Below are 25,458 nucleotides of genomic sequence, written 5' to 3' on the forward strand. Positions count from 1 at the left end.
ATATTTTATTTTTTATGGCACTAATCTGCTGCCGTACTAATCTGCTGTCGTAAACCCCCACCCGACAAGAAAAAAACTGTAAAAAACTCTACATGACCTCCATGCAACTCCCTCTTTAATCCTACATGGGGCATGGACGTTATCTAAAAATCCCAGTAGTAGCACTGCATGCATGTGCAAATCGCCCGGGTAAATCGTCAACTCGTGCACATTCGTGTTTCCCGCGTTAGGAAGTTATGAACTTACCGCAGCGGCATCTATTATCACTTGACAAATTCCGACATCCCCCAGTGTGTAAATCGCCAATGTTGCAAATCGCCATGACATGTGCGAGTTTTGAATTACAGCCATCATGGCCATGACAGCCATGATAAAATCACTAATTCCGCTGCTCAAAAGATAAAGTGAACTCCGAGCGATGTATTTAGTGCTAAGTCTGACATGACGAAGGGCCCTTACTCTGTATACTAGTCACTCGACCTTGAAGATGGCCGAATTACCATCCTCGTCCTCCTGCCTATAGCCTGATAGCCTAGTCCTCCTTTATTCAAAGGTACGGTACACCGGTCCGGCGTTCGTAATTACTTGTGGTCCAGTTAGATAGAAATTCACGACCAAACAATGCCGTAGTGCTGCTATTATGATTATGAATACGAATTTGTTGAAACTTCTTAGTCTCCTCCATGCCCGAGTGGCCTCGGCTGAGAGTTTTGTGTTGCAGCCAAATTCTCTTCCCCCCCCCCCCCCCCAGTTACAACCGGTGCCTACCTAGGGACAACAATGTATGTCTCTGTACACTAACACTGTGTATGCATTATGGCCCGGTCTGGAGTCGCGGTTCCGGTCAGTGATCTAGACAAAGTTTTAGCGAATGTGGGCATGAAATAAAAAAATAATTCCGCTGACTTTATTTGTATAGGCCTATTTGTAGTTTTACGACTTCTAACGTATTCTGACCAACACCATTTTGTGTGCATCATGTATCGGTTTATTCTTCTTTTTTCTGAAATGTAGCCACCACCCCATCACCTCCCTCACATAAGAGCCCTGAAATCATCCAACATTCCCCTCCCGCCACTCCTAAATCCCCATCCTTGGCGAGACTCCAGAGTCTGCACGCAGACTCGGCACCATTTCTATAATATACTTACCTGTCTACAGAAAGGCATTGCTAAAATTTATATTTAGTATGTACTTTGTTGGGAGAGAGGAGATGGGCAGGCACGTTGAAGGTGTTGCTTAGCAAGAGGATTGGCTGCCAGATGTCTGGAATGTTGAAAACTTTTGATGAATGTATGCTGAATAAATGAAAAACCTTTTATTAAATGAAGTGAACTGACCACATTTTTGCACCTTAAGTTCTGGATGATGGTGCTCAATTATGATTGGCGCTGGACAAGAAACCTTCATGTCATTTTAACACTTGTAATCTCTGCATAAGGTGTGATGATCCCAGCTGAAAGGTAGGCCTATATCCCAAAGCGCTTTGAGCGAGAACTATAGTGTCACGGAATTGCCGTATATAAAAGACTCATTATTATATATTATATTATAATTACATAAACCCCTTCAACTGAACTTGAAACACTCTGTACATTGAGTGATAAGCCAGTTTTTCCAAAAGCTTTAAAAAACTGGATAAAATTCTTTCTTTTCAGGCTGCCCACCTTTGAACGCATCAATACCTTCCTGACAACTCTCCTGTCCGTCCTGAGAAAGGCATCATCTGTTGACGTGGAAATAAACGAGGAACAATGTGTTGATCTGTTCCAGGATTTTCCAAAGATTTTTCTTGTTCATTTCAAGTAAGCATATCATTCAGAATTAATTAACACCAGCTTCAGTAGTCTTCATTAGTCACAAATGTTTTGTTGACCCCCTGAATTGAAGTTATTGTTAGGTTGGTGGTGGTTACCAGCCAAACTTCATATCTGGGAGTGAGAGTATTAAATTTTGTTAGTTGAACCCTTATAAATCGGCTCCACAAATTGGAATCTATCCACTACTTTTTGACCTAGAGCCAAAAACGACTGTATTTACTAATTCAGGACGAGAGTCGATCTCGTGGAATCCGAACCAAAGCACTCTTATCTACTGAGCTAACGGGCCCTCCACAGTTGGCAGATCTTTTTCTGTTTTATGATGCTTGAAAGAATCGCATGTACGTTGTATGCTCATTGGTCATGCCCTGTTTTAGTTTTTTACCATTTGAAGAGATGAACTGGCGACAGAAAACCCTGTAGTATCTGAAGGCAGTCCATGAGAACAGACGATCAGGATGACGAAATGGACTGTTCCGGGAGTCTTAAAATGAGGGACGATGTAAACTTTCTGGACAGTTTGCGAGATATCAGAAAGTTGTCTCTGACTGTAGAATTTTGTTCTTAAAGCAGCAGGTTTTACTAATGTTTGTCTATCAATTATCTAAATGAGCCTTTGTAATTATTTTCAGGTTGGCTGGAGTTGGGAGGAATGAATCTTTTGACCAATAAATATCTCCGTTATGATTATGATGACCACCAGTATGAGAGTGACCAACCTACCATAGAGTTGTCACATTTGCGGAGGTATGTTCAATCAGAAAAATAAGACATCAGGCATTTTCTTGCTTTTCTCATGTAGTTGAAAGCTGCAATGCAAGCATGTGTAATTCTTCCTTCTGATATTCATTTCCTTTCGTGCATAAGTTTTTTTTTGCTTTTTAAACCTTTTTCATGCATTATGCAATGAAATTGGTAATGTGCACATCGTTGTAAAATCTTTTAGATCTTCTGAAATGGCACACTCAGAAAAGAGTAACCAGCCAGGATTTTTTAGACTTCCTAGTGGGCAGCCCATCGCATCATCCTAATTTGGTCACCTTTTGGACAGCCACAGATGGCGGGAATTCGTGAGGCTGGACGAATAGCCAATGGGCATTGCTGTAACGAAACTGTAAGGGCATTTCTGTCACCGAATAAGAATGCTCGACGTAGACCACTTTGGCATACACAATAGCGTAGCTGATATTTATACAGTTCTTTCCTACACTGCGTTTCTCCCATGGTTTATATGGTCTATGTACGCGCTGTGTTGAATGTTAGTTGACCTACATGTGAATAAACAACAATCTAATCGATTACACGCAAACATCTTTGTACTATGAAATCTCAGGTTTCTTAAGCAAACTGGGAATACGACTACCTCATTTGTGAAAATAAATCACAAAGTGTTATTTCTACTACATCACCCCTTCCCGCCAGTTGATAAACTATCGGTACTGCATTCACCCACCAATTCGTTGTGGCCGTCGGTACAAAACCCCAGAAAGCTCTACACTAGTGGCAGTGGTAAGGGTGAGGAACGAGGTTGGTCCACTGCGTCTGTAGAGTTGGATTTTTGTCTCACCGTAGGGGAGTCTATATAACAGCGCAGTGTCCGTCGTCTGTCGTCCATTGTCCGTCGTCGTCATATCCTATTTCAAAAACAGTGGTACGTTTCTTAACTGCTAGGGCTATGGACTCAAAACTTTGTATGCATGACCCTCTAGGTCAGATGACCTTTGACACTGAATTTCCGTCCGGTCTGATTCTTGACTTGGCCACTAGGGGGCCAAAACTGAAAATATAAATAGGGTGATATCTCACTTATTAGTGATTTGTTTTTGATGAAATTTTTATGGTAGGTACTGCTAGAAAGGATATATGACATATCTTACGTGTTTTTGATTTGACCTTCTTTTCAAGGTCACAGAGGTCAAATGGCGTAAATTTGCCGTTTGAGTGTAACTGTGGCACGTTTCTTAACTAATAAAGATATGAACTTGAAATTTGGTACACATGACTCCCTATATCATTTAACTTCTGACATCGAATTTCGGTCTGATCTTATTCTCGACATGGCCACCAGGGGGCCAAAACTATAAAATGTAAAAAGTGCAATATCTCGCTTAATAGTGACTTGTTTTCAATTACATTTTCATGGTAGGTACTCAGAGGAAGGATACATCACATATATTACGGGTTTTGGATTTGACCGTATTTTTAAGGTCAAATGGTGTGAATTGGCCGTTTGTGTGTAACTATGGCACGTTTCTTAACCACTAAAGCTATGAACTGTAAACTTGGTACACATGACCCCTTAGGTCAGATTACCTGCGACACTGATTTTCGGTCCAGTCTGATTCTTAACTTGGCCACCAGGGGGCCGAAAGCAAAAATTTGAATAGTGCCATATCTCGCTTATTACTGATTCGTTTTGGTAAAAATTTTATGGTAGATACTCTTAGCAAGGATACATCAAGTATGATACAGGTTTTTGATTTGACCTACTTGACAAGGTCGCAGCAGGTGAAATGGCATAAATTGGCCATTTGAGCGTAACTGTGGCACGTTTCTTAACCCCTACAGCTATGAAATTGAGACTTTGTACAAAGGACCCCCTAAGGTAAGGTGACCTCTGACCCTGAATTTCAGTCGGGTCTGATTCTCATCTTGGCCACCAGGGGGCCAAAAGTGAAAACCTAGAAAGTGTGATATCTCGCTTATTAGTGATTCGTTTTGAATAAAATTTTTATGGTAGGTTTTCCTAGCAAGGATACAACACATATCATATGAGTTTTTGATTTGACCTGCTTTTCAAGGTCACAGAGGTCAAATGGCGTAAATTGGTCGTTTGAGTGTAACTATGGCACGTTTCTTAACCAATAAAGCTATGAACTTGAAATTTGGTACACATGACTCCCTGCGTCATGTAACCGAGGACACTGTCACCGAATTACGATCTGATCTGGTTCTCAACTTGGCCAGCAGGAGGCCAAAATCAAATAGGTAAAAAGTGCAATATCTCGTTTATTAGTGACTTGTTTTTGATGATATTCTTAGTTATGATACTTACTCCAAGCAACAATACATCACATGTCATACCGACTTTGGTTTGACCTATATACTATACATGTACAATGTTTCTCAACCAGGATGAATTCCAAAGCACCAAATATCTATACGGTGGGCACAATGTTCCCTGGCCGGTTCATTATGATTGTGTTGTGTACTGAAATCCTGGATGCATTGACCCTGGCTATTGGCAATACAGCAAAGCTGGGCATAACGTAAACAAGCCACAGACCAATACAAAAACACCATCTATACTCTAGCACTTGTAATGGTCAGGTCATGAACATATTAGGGTATCATATATATAAAACACTTCTTTTGGCTGTTGTCAGCACAGTCTGACAAGGAAGTTGTAATAAGTGCCTGATTTTTGGCTCACCGTAGGGGAGTCTATACAACACCTCAGTGTCCGTTGTCCGTTGTCGTCGTATCCTGTTTCAAAATCAGCGGCACGTTTCTTAACCGCTATGGCTTTGAACTTGAAACTTTGTACACAGGACCCTCAAGGTCAGCTGACCTCTGACTATGAATTCCGGCCCGATCTGATTCTTAACCTGGCAACCAGGGGGCCAGAATTTGAAACCTAAAAAGGGTGATATCTCTCTTATGAGTGCCTCATTTTCAATCATATTGTTATGGTAGGTTCTCCTAGCATGGATACATTACATGTCATTCGGGTTTTTGATTTGAGATAAATTTCAAGGTCACATAGCTCAAATGGCGTAAGTTTTCCGTTAGAGTGTAAATATGGCATGTTTCTTAACTGCTGAAGCTATTAACTTGAAATTTGGTACACATGACTCCCCCTACGTCATGTACCGCTGACACTGAATTTCAGTCTCATTTGACTCTCGACTTGGCCACCAGAGGGCCAAAGCTCAAAAAAGTAAAAAGTACAATATCTTGCCTGTTAGTAACTTGTTTTCGATGATATTTTTATGGTAGGTACTCCTAGCAAGGATACATCACATACTGTACCTACTCAGTTATACCGACAGTCCATTAAATATTCGTAGATCAGCGGACCGCCTTTTTCACCATGTGACTGTGGTAATGCTACTCACGTGGTACATTATAAGCCCCGGCAACATTTTAATATTCATTTATCGGGGTCAGTTCAAATGCAATTGAAATGTGATCGGACAAAAGTCTGTTCAATAGCCGTGTCGGCGGGTTTCATGCCTCACGGATTGGCTTTACAAGGCGATATTCAGGTTGTTTGAAATACAAGGTGTCCCAACATTAAAGTTGCAATGCCCCTATTCATTTATCGGGGTTGGTCAAGTGTATTGGAAAAGTGATATGAATCTAGTTTCTAAGTCTCGTATGGGGAGTCCAAGACCTTCTGTGAATGTTTTGATCTTGGCCTACGCCTATGACTTAATGTGTGCAGTCGTTACAAAATGGCAGGTTTACTTCGAGCGTCTTATTCTGTAAAACAGAAATTAAAGTACATTGATGCATTCCGAATGCAGGACAGATCCGCGAGCAAATTTGCAGCCGATCAGATGTTAAAGAGGACAACTTTTCTATCCTGGTTGACCAATGAGGAGCGGATTCGGGACAACTTTGCATCAAGTAAAACGAAAGGCCAAGAAAGGAAAGTGAAGGATAGTGGAATTGGTACGTTAACCCTTTTAAATACATTAGCATACACCCATGTTGCATGAAGCTGTTAGGACGATATGAAACCATCGTTGAAATTTAACTCGGCCAGTACAGAGCCTCAGCAGACAACATCTTCTGGTAAGTTTCAAAATTCTGTTTTTTGAGAGAAAAACTTATGAAGAAAACTTGTTCATTTGTTGCTAATGAAGAACATTTCTTCAATTTAAAAAAAATCCCACCAATCGGAAAATGTCATTAAACATTCTGGGTTAGCGTCGTTGGGGTGAATGAGTTAAGAGCAATGTAAAGGTTATCTTAGAACTACTTATGATGTTATTTTAACAATGCTGTATTCTTTAACAATGCTGTATTCCTTTCCAGCGTATTGGCCTGTTATGGAGGAACGTCTCTTGGAATGGTTTCAAAGTGTTCGACGCGTTGGGCTGCCGGTTTCATCAGAAGACATCAGAAATAGAGCTGAGCTAATATGGGCACAATGGTGGGATGAGTTACCGGATGAGGCAAAGATGGACATCATCCTCAAGAAACCAGAACATTCGAATTTTACTGCATCTGTGGGATGGATGGAAAGATTTACAAAAAGGTAACTTGAGTTATTTTCCGTGTGATAATCCTATCAATTAAGATGTTGCGCATGAAAACATCCAATACAATAAGATTGAACATCATCAAAACAACTCTCTATTATAAGCTCAAAATCACACCTACCAAAATACGTTTCATAAAGTTTGTTCCTAATCTTTCTACACTGTAAACCTGGTGCACGCCTAGCGTTTGATTTTACAACTTTAACACAGTGAATGTGCTTCAAAAATAGAAAGACACCAATTTTTACTGTTTAAACACATCTTGAATAAATAAAACGTGTCATAAGTGTTTAGAAACTGTAACAGAAACAACATGTAAATGTGCTTTCTTCAAAAACATCCAGATTTACAGTGTATACGTAGTACGAGATCGAAACTACAACATTGCCTTTTTTTACAGAAAGGAAATCTCAAGAAGAAAGGCGACTAAGGATGCGCAGACTCTGCCTGAAAATGTTGATGAAATGGTGGCGGAGTTCCGACAAATGATCCATAGAATGATTGAGGATGTGGCTTACAAAACATTTTCGAACATGGATGAGACTTTCATGGTGATGGACAGCATGCACAACAGAACCTATAACGAAAAGGGCCAAAAACAAATTAACATCAAGAGCAGCAGAGGGAACCATAAGCTGGGGTGTACAGTCGCACTTTGCTGTACCAGAGAAGGAGAAAAAGCACCAGCTTTTGTCATCATCAAAGCTGCACAGGAAGGCCCATTGGTACGGCGACTGCGGCAGAATTGTCCTGATAATGTACGGGTAGGTAAAAAATTGATTTCTTTTCAATCCCGACAAACACCGCTTTGCTATAAAAATTGTAAATAAAAGTATGAAATGTTGGTTCGATGACTATCAATTGTAAATTTATCTTAGTGTTAGACAACTGAAGACATGTACCAGTTTTTCTGGCTGCACTGTAAATCTGGATGTTTTTAAAGAAAACACATTTACGTGTTATTTCTGTTACAGTTTCAAAACACTTATGACACGTTTTTTTACTCAAGATGTGTTTCAAAACACAAATTATGAAAAAAACATGTGTTCTGTTTATAGTTAAACACTCAACTAAACGGCAGGCGTCTAAGTTTGTCTTGCACGTTGCCTCAGTCATCATTTTAATGCCCCGGTATACCTAGGTGTATTAGACATGTATTAAAACAGTAAAAGTTGATGTCTTTCAATTTTTGAAGCACATTCACTGTGTTGTAAAATAAAACACTAGGCGTTCACCAGGTTTCCTGTATTTTCAGGTGATTGGAACGCCAACTGGATGGATTAGACAGGAAGCTTTGGAGTTCTGGCTCACTGAGGTTTTCTGTCCTTTTGTTGATGGAATCGAAAGAGAGGAGGTAGAGGACAATTCGCTATTGATAATGGATCGCTGTCGTGTTCATCTGCAGGAAGAATTTCAACTTCAAGCCGCTGATGTTAATGTCGTTACTCAGTTCATTCCCCCTGGGTGTACCTCGATTGTGCAACCATTGGATTGTACAGTTATGCGGGCCTTCAAATCAAGAACGCGCAACGAATGGAAAAGGTGGAAAAAAAACAATACGGATGCAAATGGAAGTTGTCCAAAAATTCAATGGGAAACCGTTTTGAACATTGTTTCAAGGTCATGGGATGCAATAGTGCCTGAGGCCATCGTGAGGTTGTGGGACGTGGCCGGGCTTATGCATGATGGAGCAGCAGCTGACCATGATTTGCTATTAGACAATCAGGAGATGGACGATTTTGAAGAAGATGGACTTGGATTTGATGACGAGATTGACATTAATTAGTTGATTTGTTGACTTAAGATGTCAATGTGTTGAAATTTTTATGTAAGAATGTTGTTTTTGTTTGAGAACCTGTTTGTTCAGGATTTATCAACTGTTGAATAAAAAATGAATCTTTACATTTTAATTTTAGTGTTTCATGTCTGACAAAATGAATCAAGGAAAATGAAATTGCCACCAATCGTTTTCTATTACCCTTGGCATACCGGTAACAATGCTCCCTCTGTTCATAGCTAAATGCCCATAAAGCTTATTGATTTTTTTTATAAAAGCAATAATCATCAGCAAGTTGTTGCTTGACCGCCAGCAGGGTTCATTGGAACGTTTATTTTGGAACACCCTGTATTACAAACAGCCTGAATATCGCCTTTTGAAGCCAATCCGTGAGGCATAAAACCCGCCGACACGCGCTATTGAACATACAGTAGAACCTCTCTATTAAGGACACCCTTGGGACTGACAAGTGTTGTCCTTAATTGAGAGGTGTCCTGATTAGAGAGGTCAAATAGAATGGAAGCACCCAACTTGGGATCAAAACTAATGTCCTTAATAGAGAGGGTGTCCTTAATAGAGAGGTGTCCACTAAGGGAGGTTCTACTGTACTTTAGTCAGACCACATTTGCAATACAGTGAACTGACCCCGATATATGAATATTAAAATGTTGCCGGGGCTTATATGTACCACGTGAGTAGCATTACCACAGTCACATGGTGAAAAAGGCGGTCCGCTGATCTACGAATATTTAATGGACTGTCGGTATAACTGAGTAGGTACAGTATTGTACAGGTTTTTGATTTGACCTAATTTCCATAGTCACCGAGGTCAAATGGTGTAAATTGGCTGTTTGAGTGTAACTATGGTACGTTTCTTCAAACAATCAGAGCATTGTTTCTGGGAATGAGTTCAGTGAAAACCGTCATATATTGTAGGGTGTCCCAAAACTAAAGCACGTGGCTTGTGCAATTAATTGCCCTAGTTGGACTCATGAGGACTACTACCAGGCAACACCTGGATTTCCAAACGGGTCTATTTCTTGATCAGGGGGACCTCGGCACCCAGCACAGGAGGAAATTAGGGCTATGGCGTGGTATTTGACTGCCAATGGGGAGGGGGTTAGTCAACTAAAGGTTGTCGTTCCCATCCAATGGGAACGGAATGCCTTAGTGTTTAGACATGAGGATAATAAATTTTTGATTTACACTTAGTTGTAAACTTTCGCGATTAATATGCATGTATCATGATGATGCAGCAATTTTTGAAATGCTGAATGTGATCTCCAAGGCCAAAGTTTGGTTCGATCTAATTCACTGCTTGGCCAGCAGGGGACCAAATCTGAGAACTTTAAAAATGTGATTATTGCTTTACTACTTGCCCAATTGCCGATTGTTTCTTAACCTGCATGAATTGCTATCCGCCGAATATCTATTCTGTGAGCACAATGGCCCCTGGCCTTTTCATATTGATAACAGGTGAGCACATGGCCCCTGGCCATTTTATCTTGAAATATTGTGTTCTGCTGTAGTATGCCTCCTAAATACTAAGTATATGTTTGGTTTTTTTCAGGTAAGACTGACGTGTTTGGATATAGACGTGAAAAAGTTTAAGCAGATGCACCACCCAATATGATTCTCCTCACGTTGACACGTAGGGTCTGTAAATTTTACTAGAGCTTATGATATGTTGAAGAAAGAGGACCGGAAGGAGTTGATGTTTATTTTAAGGTGTTTGTTATTCCTATCAAATGACTCTGCTGTAACTTTTCTGCCAAGAGTGTAGAAAGTGAAATAGGGAGGGGATGCTGAAACCGGCCACATGACAGAGAGAGCTGTATTATTTCCTTAAAAACAAACTGTGTTGATATACTGCTGTTGGAAGACATTGATAGTCCTGTAAACTATTTGCTAAATGCTATTTAATTGTAATATAAATTGCATGCATTGCCATTTTTGCTCCCCTCGGCAGCTGGTGCAGTGGAGTTGTGTCCGTCGTCGTCTTTGTCACGGCGCCATATGTTAGCAGCGCACATTTCATTACTTCTGGAAGTACTGAGCGAGTTTTTCAAGGTCAAAGAGGTCAAAAAGCATCAATTACCCATTATTTCTTTGATCAGTTATTGCTTTGATCTAATCTATACTTGCTTTCATGGAGATAATGCCAAGTTAAGGTAAATGCCAAGTGAGTGACTTACCTTGTTTTTAACAACCAGGCACTCGACTAATGATCATATTATCATTATTTCAATAACAGATACCTCTCTGACCAGCGTTTTTGGCTCACCAGTCTATACAATAGCCCAGTGTCTGGTGGCAGCAATTGTGACAATTTGGCAAAAAGAGGGGTATGTTTCTTTAAACTCTTGGGCTTTGAACTTGGAACATTATACAATTGAAGAGAATCATTCGTCATGTAGTAATCGAGAGATTCTTCAAACAATGACGAAGTATTTGAGTGTTAAAGAACTAACCTCCCAAATTTTTTATGTCAACTGTCCATCTCATGTTGTGACCACTTGGTCCGTGATTGATTCCATCGAGATCATTGACGAGGAGTCACGAAAACGCCACCGAAAGATCAAGGAGGCAGTGCACATACTACTTCATAAAGCCAAGCTGAACCAAAACAATGGATGGGAGCTTCCTACCTGCCGCTGCTCCGCAAGGAGGCGGTGGGGGGGACCTAGACGAACTCAAGCCTTGGACCTAGCCTCGTTCCAAGAATGAGACTAGGTCACTCCGTGATCAAGATGGACAGTTGACATCGAAAACTTTGAGATTAGTTCCTTAACTCTTTCAGCCCTAGCCGATTTTGATGCAACAACTTCCAGATCCTACCCAATTTTCGGGAAAAATCAGGATTTCGGAAATTATTAAAAAAAAATCTACTACCCCTATCACTAATTGCTGGGCACCATCAGAAAGGTCTTGATCTCTACCAGTCATATATAGATTATGATTATCAATGAATTGTTTATTTTTTGGAGTCTCTTCAATTTTGCCATTTTTTGTCCAAAGAATTGCCTTTTTTCCCCGAAGAATTGGCAGAAGCAAGTTCCATCGAAATAAAAATTATTTCCTTGAAAATTTCTTGAATTATTCGTTATAAACTGATGCTAGTGATAAAGAACTAGCACAGAATACAAAGAAAAATGTCCAAAACGATTCAGAATGATATAAACAAAAATAGAAAGAACTAAAGGAAAAATTGCTGGAAAAAAATGGCTAGGACTGTCACGTAATCCTTGCAAATCTGATTCAACACCCACGCCCCCTGTAGACGCAAACCAAACCAAGAATCGCCTGTGATTTTTTAATTGAAGCCTAGAAGTCTAGTGGTTTGATTGGCAACCTGAAGATGGCACCCCAATCGCATTTGAGATCGTCAATGATGAACTAGAAACTGGTTTCGGCGTCACCGTGTATATGCGAGTGCAGGATTTGGGAATTGTTTAGATATCCCTGTATACACAGTCATAGGGCTGAAAGAGTTAATACTCAAATACTTCCTCATTGTTTAAAGAATCTGTATTCTGACTGGAACATAACATCAATGAACCCCTACCTCAGATGACCTCGAGTCAAAAATTTCAGTTTGATATTTATGACACTCGTTAAGCCACCAGGGTGTCAAAAGTGAAAACCAAAAAAGTAAGAAATCTCACTTAGTCTCGATTCGTTTCTGTTATCATTATTATTGTTATTATTGTGGTTGGTGCTCTTAGCAAGGATACATTATAAACCATGCTTTAGATTTGACAGACTTTTCAAGGTTAGGTTGTCATGTAACTATAGCACGTTGTTGAATTGCAGTGACTTCTGATCTAAAATGTGTCGTCAGATGATCATCGGTCTGATCTTGCATGTTTTGTTTTATTGATGCCATATCATACACTATTGATACTGTCTTTTGGTGATGGGTGAGTTAAAAGTATTTTTTTTATGCGTCATTGCATTTTTTGTATAATGAATTACTTTGCAGAGGGCTCATCAGAAATGTCATCCTGAGATTCAGGTTTTTTCACTCCGATATCATAAACCAAACCGATTGCATTGTGGACAAAAGAGAAAACAGATGTTTTCTCCTCTGTCACCATGACAACAAACAATGAAAATGCAAGCTGGGATAATGCTGCTACAACGCTGATGAAATTTCCCAGAATTGGATACTTAAGCAAATCTCTGATTTACAAACTGCAGTAGCTTTTCCTTATTCCAGTAGCTAAATTGGAAGGAGGTGACAACCTTCTTTGCTCATCTGTTCTGCAGAACTGTTTTGTTCTAGTCTGTGGTGTGGCAGTTGCTTGATGTGAAAACTGAGTATTTCCTCGGATCACGGAATAGGGTTCATAATAAGAAGACCGATAGTCAGGATATAATCAACTTTATTCGGGACCTACTGATAATCTTGTGCAATTTACACAACGTGCTCGAGAGAGCGAATCCTTCCGCCGGGAGCATCACCTCGCCGGCATCTATGAGGTGCCTGCACGACCATACAGGAGATGCCGTCAGATACGTCCCTCCTTTGTGGAGATGTGTCCCACATCGATAATTCAAACTACTCTACATCAAGTGAGCTCAAGCTCCAATCAACACTTTGGCTAAGTATGGAGAGCTACGAGTACCATTTCGAGCTTCAGACTCCCAGACATGGAGGTAAAACCATAGGGGCAGGCGGCCGCCCAAAGATAACCGGTTATCCACATTGACTACTTAAGTTTAAGAATCGTACATCTACATGTACATGCATATCCATATGCTTGGCTAGCTATTTACATAGGCAATACTAATCCATTTTTTATGAACTATGAAACTATGAAGTTTAAACTATGTACACGTGTGCGCATGTACGGCAATCAGTCCTATAAGTCTCTGAAGAAATTCACCATTCACAAATCACACAAACACGACAACACCACAAGTTCGTGCTGTTGTCAAATTAAAACAACTGGGTCCGGAGTGCAATAGAATTCTCTATGCGATCAGTTGCATGGTAACACTGTCTGTGTCACGGTAAGTGAACATCACTAAAAATCGTTTATGAAACACTTAAAGACCGGCGAATCCTTTGAATATTCCATGTCTATATTCCAATATGAAGAAGTCCATCACATTTTAATGTTCCTCACATAGTCCTGGAGGTAACCTGGTGGCTTTGTTTCACGTCGTCCTCTTGTGACTCTTGGTTCCGGTGCTGCCTCCTCTGTTTCATCGGTGCCATTTGGATCAGTCTCCGATCACGCTGCAATTCCGCACCAATCACCAAATCACATAGGATTTGATCATGAGCATAAAAAAACTCTGCTACCGGTTCAGGATCATTCTCCTCTTGTCGGTCAGCGTCAAGCAATGCTAACAACTCATCATCGCTTAGTTCGTACTCGACAATGTCATCTTCTCAGGCAGCATCAGCTGGTATCTCCTGCGGAAGCAGAGCATTGTCGGGAACTGCAAGTTCCATTTCGTCTTCTTCAATTTCTTCTATGGGTGCCTCAAGAGGCTGAGCTGCAGGTAACCCCATGTCAGCATCAAGTTCTTGGGCATCAGCAGTTTCTGGATCGTAGGGAACCTGGGCATCATCGGGTAAACCTTTGAAGACCCCAGGTTCCGCTCCTACATGACCGTGGTCTACCTGGCCCTGTGGGACTGCTTTTTGGTTCAGTACAGGCGCAGCAGGTAAAGCAATGCCACCTCCTCCCCCTCCTGGTACCACTGAGAGAGGTCCCAAAGGCAGATAGTGTCTTGGAGGCAGGGGTGCAGCAGCTTTGGGCAAAGTCTCCTCCGGTGGATCGGCGAGGTCCTTGTCCACCAACGGTCTGGGAATCCTTGGTGGCACGCACGGTTTCATGCGATTATGATGCACGACCATCCGCAAACGTCTCGTCGGATCCTCACTCTTAATCCGGTATGCTACTCCAGGTAACCCGTTGGACGTCTGCATCCGCTTCACTATTATGTATGGCCCAATCCAGGGCAACGCCAACTTCCTGTGCCAGTCCTTGGAGACAGGAGTGTGGAGCCACACTTTATCACCCACCTGGTATGGGTGGTGTCGTGCCCATTTGTCGTACACTTTCTTCTGACGGTCCTGGCTGACAACCATCGTTCATCTGGCCTCCTTGAGTGCGACTTGGAGCTCCTGGAGGACACTCCTCGAATATGCCCCAGCTGACTTCCAGCAGTCCTGTGAGGGACAGCCATATACACTGTTGGGCAAAACGGTTGTCACCCCTGCGATGGCAGATATGATTTCACATCCATTTTTAATTTATTTTGATATGGTAAACATTAATGAGTGGAAATTTTGCAGTTGTACACACATGGTATTAGCGGGTGTTTTTGGACCACAAACTTGCACATGTTTGCCATCAATTGCTTATTAATAGACATTTTATCTACGGAGGCTCATCAGGGACCTAAACTTTGGAAAAATCTTTGTCGTTGTTTCACTCTGTTCTCTCCATCTGACCAGATTTGATTGTCCAAATTGATAGGAATTGCACAATTGGGTAATTTCTCACTGCTTGCCTACCTAATATCGCGTATTGCCCCCACAGGCTGCAATGAGCGCTGCAATTCGTCGGGACATGCTTGTAACGAGGCTTTGTATCCTTCGTTGGGGGATTTCGCCCCAAATACGGACAATTGCATCTCCAAGGTCGGCAAGGTTCTGAGGCTGAAGGTCCAAATTTTCGAGTTCTCTGCCGATATGGTCCCACAGGTGCTCTATGGGGTTCATATCCGGGCTGTAAGGAGGCCAGTCCAGACGTTTGACGTCTTGTTCGTGCAAGAAATTGTTCACTATTCCTGCTCTGTGGGGTCTGGCGTTGTCTTCTGCTAGTGTCCAGTTGTTGCCGAAGTGGGCCCTTGCTTCTGGCAGCACGTGATCTCGGAGGATCTCCAAGTAGATGAGACCGTTTACATTTTGCTCTAGGACGCGGACTGCAGTTTTTCCATGATAATGAATGGCGCCCCAGATATGGACTGAACCACCTCCAAATGGAACACGCAGGCCTACACAGTCTTCCCGAAGCTGCTCGCATAGTAATCGACGAACTCTGACCCTGCCATCAACACGGAACAGCAAGAAACGGGACTCGTCACCAAAGACGATGTGGCGCCACATTTCGTCCGGCACGTCAGCATGACAGAAGCCGTCGACGTTTTGCCGCATCTGTCAATTTTGGACAGACTACCTGCCTTCTTGCATGATACCCAGTAGCAATCAGCCTACGGTTTACCGTTGTTCGACTAGCGTCAACATTATCCAGGTTGTGCCAGTCATTGCGCAGCTGTGTCATCGTTTTCTTACGATCTGCACGGCAAGGACGCAAGAGATGACGGTCGTCTCTTTCATTAGAGATGCGAGGACGACCAGTAGATCTCCCAACGTTAACATTACCGTCCTGTCGCCACTTCGAAATCCACCTTTGCACCGTCCTTTTCAAAAGTCCCATCATTTCGGCGATGGCGCCAGGACCTTGCCCGCTGCGCCACCTTCCAATGGCCTCACCTCGCTGAATTTAGCTGTATGGGCCGGGCATGACAAGTTCTGCATTGGCTGGTCAAGAAAATCCAATAGGATTGCGTTGGTTAACCAGGAGAATGCACGAACAAATAGTCGGCTGTGGACCAGGCATAGGACCGAAAGGACATGGTCAGCAGAAACACTCCTTTTATAGTGTCTTATTACATCACACGACTGCCATACCCTGTGACGAAATTGAATTAGGTCACTCATGTCAATTTCAATCTAAGAATGAAAGAAACCTGACCATGATTGTGGAGAAATATGGATATAAACCTGAAACTCACAATTTTCTATAGGGGTGACAACCATTTTGCCCAACAGTGTACTATGTCCACTGGAAGCCGTGGTTCTCTTCCATGGTTCAAGAAGAACTGGGTCAACCCTGTTGCCAACTAAATGGGACCCGAGTGGAGATCCCAATCTTTGCCATGCTCTGTTGTTACTTTATAAGTGAAGGGGTGCATGCAAAAACAGCCTAAGTCACTTTTTACCATTTTCCAGGAGAGCCAAAAAACTGTTATTTTTTTATCTGTCATGGCAGCATTAAAATATGTACTTCTAGACACACAGGGGCATTGGTAATACCCTGTATGCAGTTTGAACGCTGTATTAAACACCAACAGTGGTAATAAGGGGCATGTTCTGTTTTGAGGTAGGTCACTACAAGGTAAAACAACCTAAGTCGGATATTTTTTTGTGGCAAAATGACCTAAGTCAGGATTCTTTTACCGGCAAAACAACCCAAGTCATTTTTTTCATATCAGTTGAGTTTGCTTCTCAAATTTGGTTATATCTACATTGAAAACCTGACCCAAGGCACTCATACCTGGTTGTTTTTGCCACTGAAAGAGCCATAGCAGTGACCTGAGCAGTTTTTCTACATAATAAAAGGACTGACCTAAAATACAAGAGTGTCTTCCAGCAGTCACATTTTTATTGCACAAAACTACAACCATCAAAATGAAATTACAAATACTGCAAAATGGCAGGAACTTCAACAACAAAAACACCTCAATACACATCAAAGATTAGTAACAATTGAAAGTACTTCCCACCAGAACAAGACCAAGCAGGTTGACTGGTAAAAGAAAGAGTAACGGTAAAGCCATTTGGACGGTCCCTAACACAGCAAAAATTAACCATACATCCTTCTTAGAAAAGGACAAACCAGTGGTGTTCTGGTGATTCCACAAACACGTGCTATCTAGAACGAATGGCACTGCTGTCATACCAGATGACCATGGAAGGACATACAGGTGTACATTCTATTAAATCACTGACATTGTTGAATTGCTGACCTAACTAACCATCACTATCGTCGCAGTATTCGGACTCATCACTGTCGTCACGTGGGTCTCGTTGATGTGGCAAGTTCTCAAAATAACGCTGTTTGTTAATATCAGGGATGTACGGAATCTGCTTAACTATGTCCTTCCATTTCTGCAAGGACAACTCAATTGGCCCTGTGTACTTCAGAGCTAAATCCTCAGTAAATGCCCCTCTTTTCAAAATGTTAACCTTCTTCCATGATTCTTTCTTGTCTAGTGTGTACCTGCACCACACCTGGTCCTTGTGTTCAATTTGAACTTCTGCTCCAGTCTCCCAGTGAACCTCCCAACTCTTCCCATAGCTGAACCACTTGACTTTAGAGAACTGAACATTTTTGTTCAATTCATCCTTGAACTGTGTTTTTATACTGCATTGGCTAAGTTTCCGGTAGTCCCAAAAGTCATCACCGGTCATGTGTGTAACTGAGAAAGGCCTAGGGAAATCCCTGGCATCTTGAATGACTTTGGCATAATCTTCAGGGGTGAAAATCTTTTCAACATCACACCTTTGCTTTATTAATCCAAAGTCCCGATCGTTGGCCAAACGGGTATGACCCCTGACTAATATCTTATGATCAATACTCTCGTACTGGCCTTTTTGTATCAGGCTCTGGAAGAAACAGACAACATCGTGATTTCGGTTTTGACCACCACATCCATCTGAATAGAATATGCCCTCTTCACTGCCAGTTTCACGCTCATCCAGTAATTTCTTCAGACAAGAAGCTACCTCCGCTCCTCCTTTCTTCGCCACTGTTTCTGGGTAAATATACATGAAGCCATCACCAGTGACATGGTCATGGACACCAAAATTGTATGCATTTAGCTGCCTGGCATAGTACATGTCGCTGTGGGTCATGTTGGGTACCATCAGATTTTGCTGATAATCGAAACTATACATATCTGTTGAACGACCCACATTCAACCTTGATGACCTTGTTAGAATTCCATCATTTCGCATCTCTTCATATCCTTGGTCAGCCAAAATATGGTGAGCTTGCTTCTCCTCAATTAATGCTTGTTTCTTCTCTGCATCGGATTCAGCTGCAATTTTGGCATTCAGTAAGTCACAAGTGCCACAAGTGTCTGTACGTGGGAACCCAAAGGCTATGTTGTATGTTTTAAATACAGTTCTATATTTCCGCTCAGTTACTTCACCCTTGAATATTCCGGTGTTCCTATAAGCCTCATAGGCCTCTGGCTCACTTTCACTCACGTAAGATTTCCACATTCGTTTGATGTTAAGATTGTGGGGTAGGTACTTAATGTTCGGGTTGTCCCGTTGAGAATAGTGGGACTTCTGCGGCCCGCAACTTCTGATGTGAATCTTAATTTTTGCTATGGTCTCGTCACTAGTTTTGTTCGGAGGTACGCGCTTCCCTCGCCTGTCAGGCTTTGGAGATATATGCTCATCACTGTCTAACACGTATCTCATTCGCGACCTGTCTATTCCATGAATCAGAAGGAAACAACCTGCACAGACTTCAGTTCTCTCACCATTCGGTCGTTTCACGAAATATTCATATGGACAGCATCGATTTCGTTTATCTGGTGTTAGTTTCCTGTGTTGTTTCTCAGTGCTTTGTACTACCAAACCTAACAGGTACTGGTTCTGGATTTCCCGACTGGTCATACGGTAAAATCCCTTGAATATACTATCTGCCTCCCCTCCCAATTTCTCGAAACATTTTTTGCGGCATTCTTTACGCACGAGTCTCCTTGGCGAAACAACTTTATTTTTATAGTTGATGTATTCCTCCCCCGCCGTTCTTTTCTTTTTGCTCATGTTTCGCTTCCAATTTTCTGGCTGTGGGGTCTTACGTTTCTTCAGAAAGTCTGTAAGAAAAAGAAAATGAAGAACTTGTCCAACAATTTGAACTACAGTGATACCAACAAGCCATCTCTTGGATTTTATAACAAGTCTAAGCTTTGAGGAAATGACAACCTTGGTACTTTGAATCCCAACTTTGCTCTTAGGTTTTTGATTTTGAAACTTTGTCTAGGAAAGTCAAATTGAAAGTAGTGCCATAAAAAGAACAGAGTTTGATAAAACCGTAGTACAATGTACCTGGCAAGAACTTACCACCATCATTGGCATCAATGCCCTGTTGCTGGTTCATGTCAACAACACCCAGTGGCTGGTTCACAATCACATCAACAACACCCTGTGGCTGGTCTACATCAACAACATATGGTGGCTGGTCTACATCAATAACATCTGGTGGCTGGTTTACATCAACAACAGCTGGTGGCTGGTCTACATCAATAACATCTGGTGGCTGGTCTACATCAATAACATCTGGTGGCTGGTCTACATCAAGAACATCTGGTGGCTGGTCAACATCAAAAACATCCTGCAGTTGAATCACATCATCGTCTGCAATGCAATACAAATAAACCTAGTGTAAAGTTAAATACAACAACCTATTTTGAAAAAAAGAGGTTCAATGCAACCAAGAGTACCAAGTCCCTGCTCAAGAAAACCGCATTATGAGATAAAGAACATACATGGTACATTCCAGGCCATATTCATAAATATTTCTTAGGTTTAGAATAGATGCATGTACAATGTATCCTTTACTTAATCATTTTCAGGGCAAATGTTGTTTGCCTGAAGAAACTTTAGGAGGCCCTGACCTTGTGTTTTGGATATCTCAACACCTTACATTTTCATACAGAGAGCATTTGTATTTAAGCGTATCATGAGGCTAAAAACTTACCAACATTAAGAGGCTGGTCCACATCAACAAGGGCTTGAGCCTGGGCCACATTGACAATAGCCTTCTGTGGTTGGACCCCATGAACGATAACCTTTTGTTGAGTTGTGATGCCAACATCTTGTGAGTGTGAATGGAAAGTCTGAGACTCGGAATGTTTCTGAGTTCGCACAGTGACATCTGGCCTTCCCTCAGGTTCTGCACGAGGAGCAGATTGTTCAGCTGTTTAAAAGTTCATGTCCAATATTTAACTCAATCATAGTATTGCCATCAAATTCCACAGGTTCTAATGTCTCTGCCATAACAACTGCCCCAGCCATGCCAGCTGGCATTGGTACGTTTTTTGGCTCAACAATCATTTTTGAATTTAACAAACTTGAACCATTGTTATCAATGTCGGTACCGGTAACCTCGTTGTCTGAGGAGTCCCCACCATCAGAGGGTTCATAGTCTGGGTCTCTATCATCATCACTGGGACCTGAACTTTCGTCAAGCAACTCCAGTACATCTTTCAGCTTGTATTTGTTCTGCTTTGCCATTCTGTCCGCCTGAAATCAAAGAAAGCTTAGTGTAAACAAGAGTCCTGTAATAGTACCATTCAGATAAATTCATGGTGTTCCAAAAAGGTTATTATTACCCCGGTCTCTCCTGAAACCTTTCAGTAGAACTCAGAAAGGCTGCCGTCAATTCAGCGCACTAGCTGATCATTCCAACCGGTACCCATTTATACACCTGGGTGGAGAGAAGCAACTGCAGGGTTAAGTGTCTTGCCCAGGGACACTGAAACCAGTATTGTGGTTCTAACCGGAGTTGAACCCACGACCTTTCGGTTATGAGTCCGGCGCTCTAACCATTACTCCACTGATTCCCCAATACAAAGTTTGCTGATGGCGATGGCGATGAACTGGGGTGTTTGATTGATTTTTTTGTGCAGGCATGTTGCCACATTAAAGGCCTACGTGTACGCCTACGTTGTTAGCGACCAGCTAGCGAGCAAGATTGGGCTTAGGCCTATGTTATCACTGCCAGGACCACTCCTTTGTGCACTTACTAGGCATGTAATGCATTAGTACACACATTCTGAATCATTCTGCTGCATGCAAAAACAACCTAAGTCAGGTGCAACAAGATCACGCATTTTAAAGCACTAACGTTAAAATCTGTCAAATTTCTCATTCCTTTAGAATCTCTGTATAATAACCATTTATCTAAGCAGTTGCTATTTCAATACTCACCAAAAGAATAACTAAAAACCTCCAAAAACATTGATTGACAAAAAACAATGATTGAAGTAAACAGGTATTTTTCACCTCCTTTTGTGGAGAGCTGCATGCAAAAAGAGCCTAAGTCAGCAGATGTTAGAGCAAATACAACCTAAGTCAGACGTAGGTTATTTTTGCACCAGATCACCATCTTTGCCTTCATTTTTTGGCAGAAGAGGGCAGCACCTGTAGGCAAACCATATTATTGGTGGATAGGGGACGGTATAAGGATTACAGCAATGCCACCATGCAAAAACAGCCCAAGTCAGACTTGGGCTGTTTTTGCATGCACCCCTTCAAGTTTTAACCTTCGTCTGGTTATAGTCCGCCCTAGTTTCCTCTGGCAGGCTATCATATGTCACGAAACCACGACCTGCCAGTAAAGGCAGTGTTTGATGCCTTCTTAGTATTTCTGCAGCCGCAGACCAGCGGTCCGCTGTCTCCTGGGTGGCATGGATCCCGTCCTTGTTCTGACAGTTTACCCGGGCCCTCTGAAAGTACTGGTATCCTCTCACCTCTCGGTAGCGGGACACAACACCTTCGAGATCTATCGTGGGAAGACTATCGCTTCCAAAATTGTCCTGCCTGAGGTGCTGGTTAATTGTCTGGCAAGCTCGGACATCTGCGGCATTCAAGTTCAGCCTTGGTGGTATGGTGCAAGGTATGATGGTGTTTGCAGGACTGTGGCGGTGAACTAAAGCCTTGATCTCTCTTTGCTGGAGGTCGAGAGGGGGTATCACCCTATCTGCATAGGTTTGGACTTACTCCTCGGTTTACTCCTGAGCTGGCGGTTGAGTAGCGTAGTGCATCCGAGGGAAGAGATCGTTAGACCCGACACAAACCACCAACACAAACGGCCCCGGCTGATGTTCTAAGTACCGCTGGACATGGTTGTGTATATCCCAGAGCCATCCCCCTCCGTGCACTGAACACTTAACAACCGCTTCGGCTTGTGCTAACAGAGTCTTAACAGTGAATCACTGAAAATCAAGACATCCCTGGTTTGCCTGGCGTCCATGAAATCCGGTTCTGGTTCAGCCGCTTTCCTCACAACCACGCGCTGGTCCTCGTCATCCGACTCTACATCAGGAGCCTCCCTCTGCCTAAACTTCTGCCTCGGCATGCTAATTTCCTGTAAGTAGAACAGGCACGGGCCATCTTCACTTTGGTGTTCGTTCCGGATTAATACCACATCAGCGCCCCATATGCTCCCACTATACTACTGCTTGTACACTGCGTACTGCGTGGAAATAGTACGTCCGCTACCGGCACTGCAGGTGGCGAAAACCCTACCAAAACGGTGCTAAAACACACTCAACATATCAAACGATCTTTTACAACCAATAACTTGGTAACTCCTAAGTTATTTTGTGATTTTAGATGCGTATTTCTGCATGAAACTGCAACAGACCACGGCTACACGCATGCGCACTGCGTACCACGTCAATCAAACCGCATCACAAAACCCTGTTTTTCATGGACAAGATTTACTTCTTGCCCCACGTTATGGGCGCCACTGTAAAAACTGAGTGTTTCCTTTGATTTCGGAAATAGGGTTCATAATAAGAAGACTGATAGTCAGGATATAATCAACTTTATTCGGGACCTACAGACAATCTTATGCTAAACCAATTTACACAACGTGCTCGAGAGAGCTAATTCCTCCGCCGGGAGCATCACCTCGCCGGCATCTATGAGGCGCCTACACGACAATACATAACACGCCGTCACACTTGACTATATTTGCCAGATGACTGTTGCGTGTCAATCTCGCATGAGCATGCAATCTCACTGAGCGTTTCATTGCAACTAGTTGGTACCCGTCCTACGGACGGGTTGTACTGGTACGGGCATTGTCAATTGAGTATTTCTTCGAACACCCACTGTCACTACCCCGAGACGTCAAGTTAGTCCAAGGACGGTCTGCTGATTGTCGCACTCCCGGAGACTCACAGCGCCTCAGGACAGCTCAAAACGCGGAATACGCGTGGTTTCCGAGTTCACCACTCTGCGACGTCAGCGCCATTTACGACCACGCTCCACACAGCGTCAGATCCACTCTTCGCGCCGTCGCGCAGGCGCAGTTAACGATAGCGCGTGACGGCGTCACGTCACTCTCCACTCGCAGTGCTTATTCTATTACGCATTTACGGACCGCGCCACTGGAGAGTTCCCCGCGAGGCAACGTCACGGAAAGATACAATGTAATACAATGCATTGCGGGTTTCTGTGCTTTTAGATACGACCCGACTTGATACATTTTTGAGTGGTGCACAATGCAAATGTACAGGGCGGGTCCCGGGCGTGGTGGAAGTGTCTTGGTGTTGAAGGCGCGCATGATGATGATGGCCCTGCTTAAGATAGCTGCTTATGTCTTATAAAGTTTGCGAAAATCTTTATTAGTGTAATAAAAAAGTGTATTAAGAGTATATCAGAAATATATTAGCCGAATTTCCCAATGTTGAGGTTTTATAACGGCATCCTTACCGAGAGTATATTTCAACAGATGGGGGGAATGGGTGGCCGATATGCCTAACAAAACTGCTCTGAGAAAGGGAAACGCTTAACTCATGTATATATAAGGCAAACGTTACATAGAGCTTCACTCCTCACGCCTCATGCTTCACGGTTCACTCGTGAACCGAAGAATTAACAAGGTATTTCAATGAGCCCTGTTACATAGGAAAAAATGAGGGCCTAAGTTGAAATGCCTTGGAAATTCTTCGCGTCACGAGTGAACCGTGAAGCATGAGGCGTGAGGAGTGAAGCGTGAAGCTCTATGTAACGTCTGCCTAAGCATTGACAAGAAGATGGTATTCCATATGTTACCGACGTGGCAGTTCACAAAAATGAAAAAGTCAAGATATCAATTGAATGCTGATATTCACAATTTAAAATAAGCCTTAAAGTATCTACAATCTTAGTTCACAAGTCCATCAATGCTCTAAAACATGTGAAGGTTCAACTTTGATTTACAGTGGATGCCAAGGATAGATAGAAGCAAGGCACCATAAGACTGACACAGACAGAACTAAATCAGGCTATTAAAGAAATGCAGCAAAGTGCCAAATTTGGAGCAAAAATACAGGTGTACTGTCCGCCCCATGGAAGAAAGAACCTGTACTTTTGACCCTTTATTGACAACTTGCTAGTATCGGAAACAGCCTTCAGTGCCTTGCAAAAAATACGATCTGTACATTCGCTTCACTAGAACTACAGTCCAAGTCACAAATGTCACCCCTCTCGCGTTTGATCACTGTATCGAACAAAGACGACTTCACCAACGGCTGGTAATCGGTAGTGACTCAAAACTTGTAATCCTTCATAGAAGTCATCAATGACTACTGCATGTATACTTTCACTGAAGTCCTGAATGGTGTACTGTTTTGGATCAACTTGTGACAACACAGTTCCTACATATACATCCCTCAGTAATTTAAACAGAACAAAGTCCCCAACGTTGAACATAGACGATGTAACTTCTGACTTGACTGCCTTGGATTTCCTGCGTTTCAGCCCAAAATATCATTTATGGCCGCCCAAACCAACTTTGGAATCCAACCTCACTTTCTTCCGAGGAGGGCAGTCAGCATCATTTGAAGTCAAAGACGTCTCCATTTCATGGACTAGACAATACCTGTAATTGTAAAAGAGAATGGGTTGCAAAAAGGCGGGGGTCACCAACGGACACGGTCTGTGCTTGAATGCAGGATATACTACAACATGCACGTCATGTACATGTACTGATAT

The 25,458-nt window shown here is 42.4% G+C and overlaps 1 long non-coding RNA gene across 1 annotated transcript; it reads left to right on the forward strand.

The window, feature by feature from the left end:
- Window positions 1-336: 336 nt before the first annotated feature.
- Window positions 337-11,800, forward strand: LOC135483699 (uncharacterized). Its single transcript, XR_010446366.1, has 4 exons — window positions 337-553; window positions 1,659-1,805; window positions 2,453-2,567; window positions 10,438-11,800. It is a non-coding gene; the product is annotated as an uncharacterized LOC135483699 (long non-coding RNA).
- The last annotated feature ends 13,658 nt before the right edge of the window (window positions 11,801-25,458 follow it).

The sequence above is a fragment of the Lineus longissimus genome, chromosome 2 (assembly GCF_910592395.1).
Source record: "Lineus longissimus chromosome 2, tnLinLong1.2, whole genome shotgun sequence".
NCBI lineage: Eukaryota > Metazoa > Nemertea > Pilidiophora > Heteronemertea > Lineidae > Lineus > Lineus longissimus.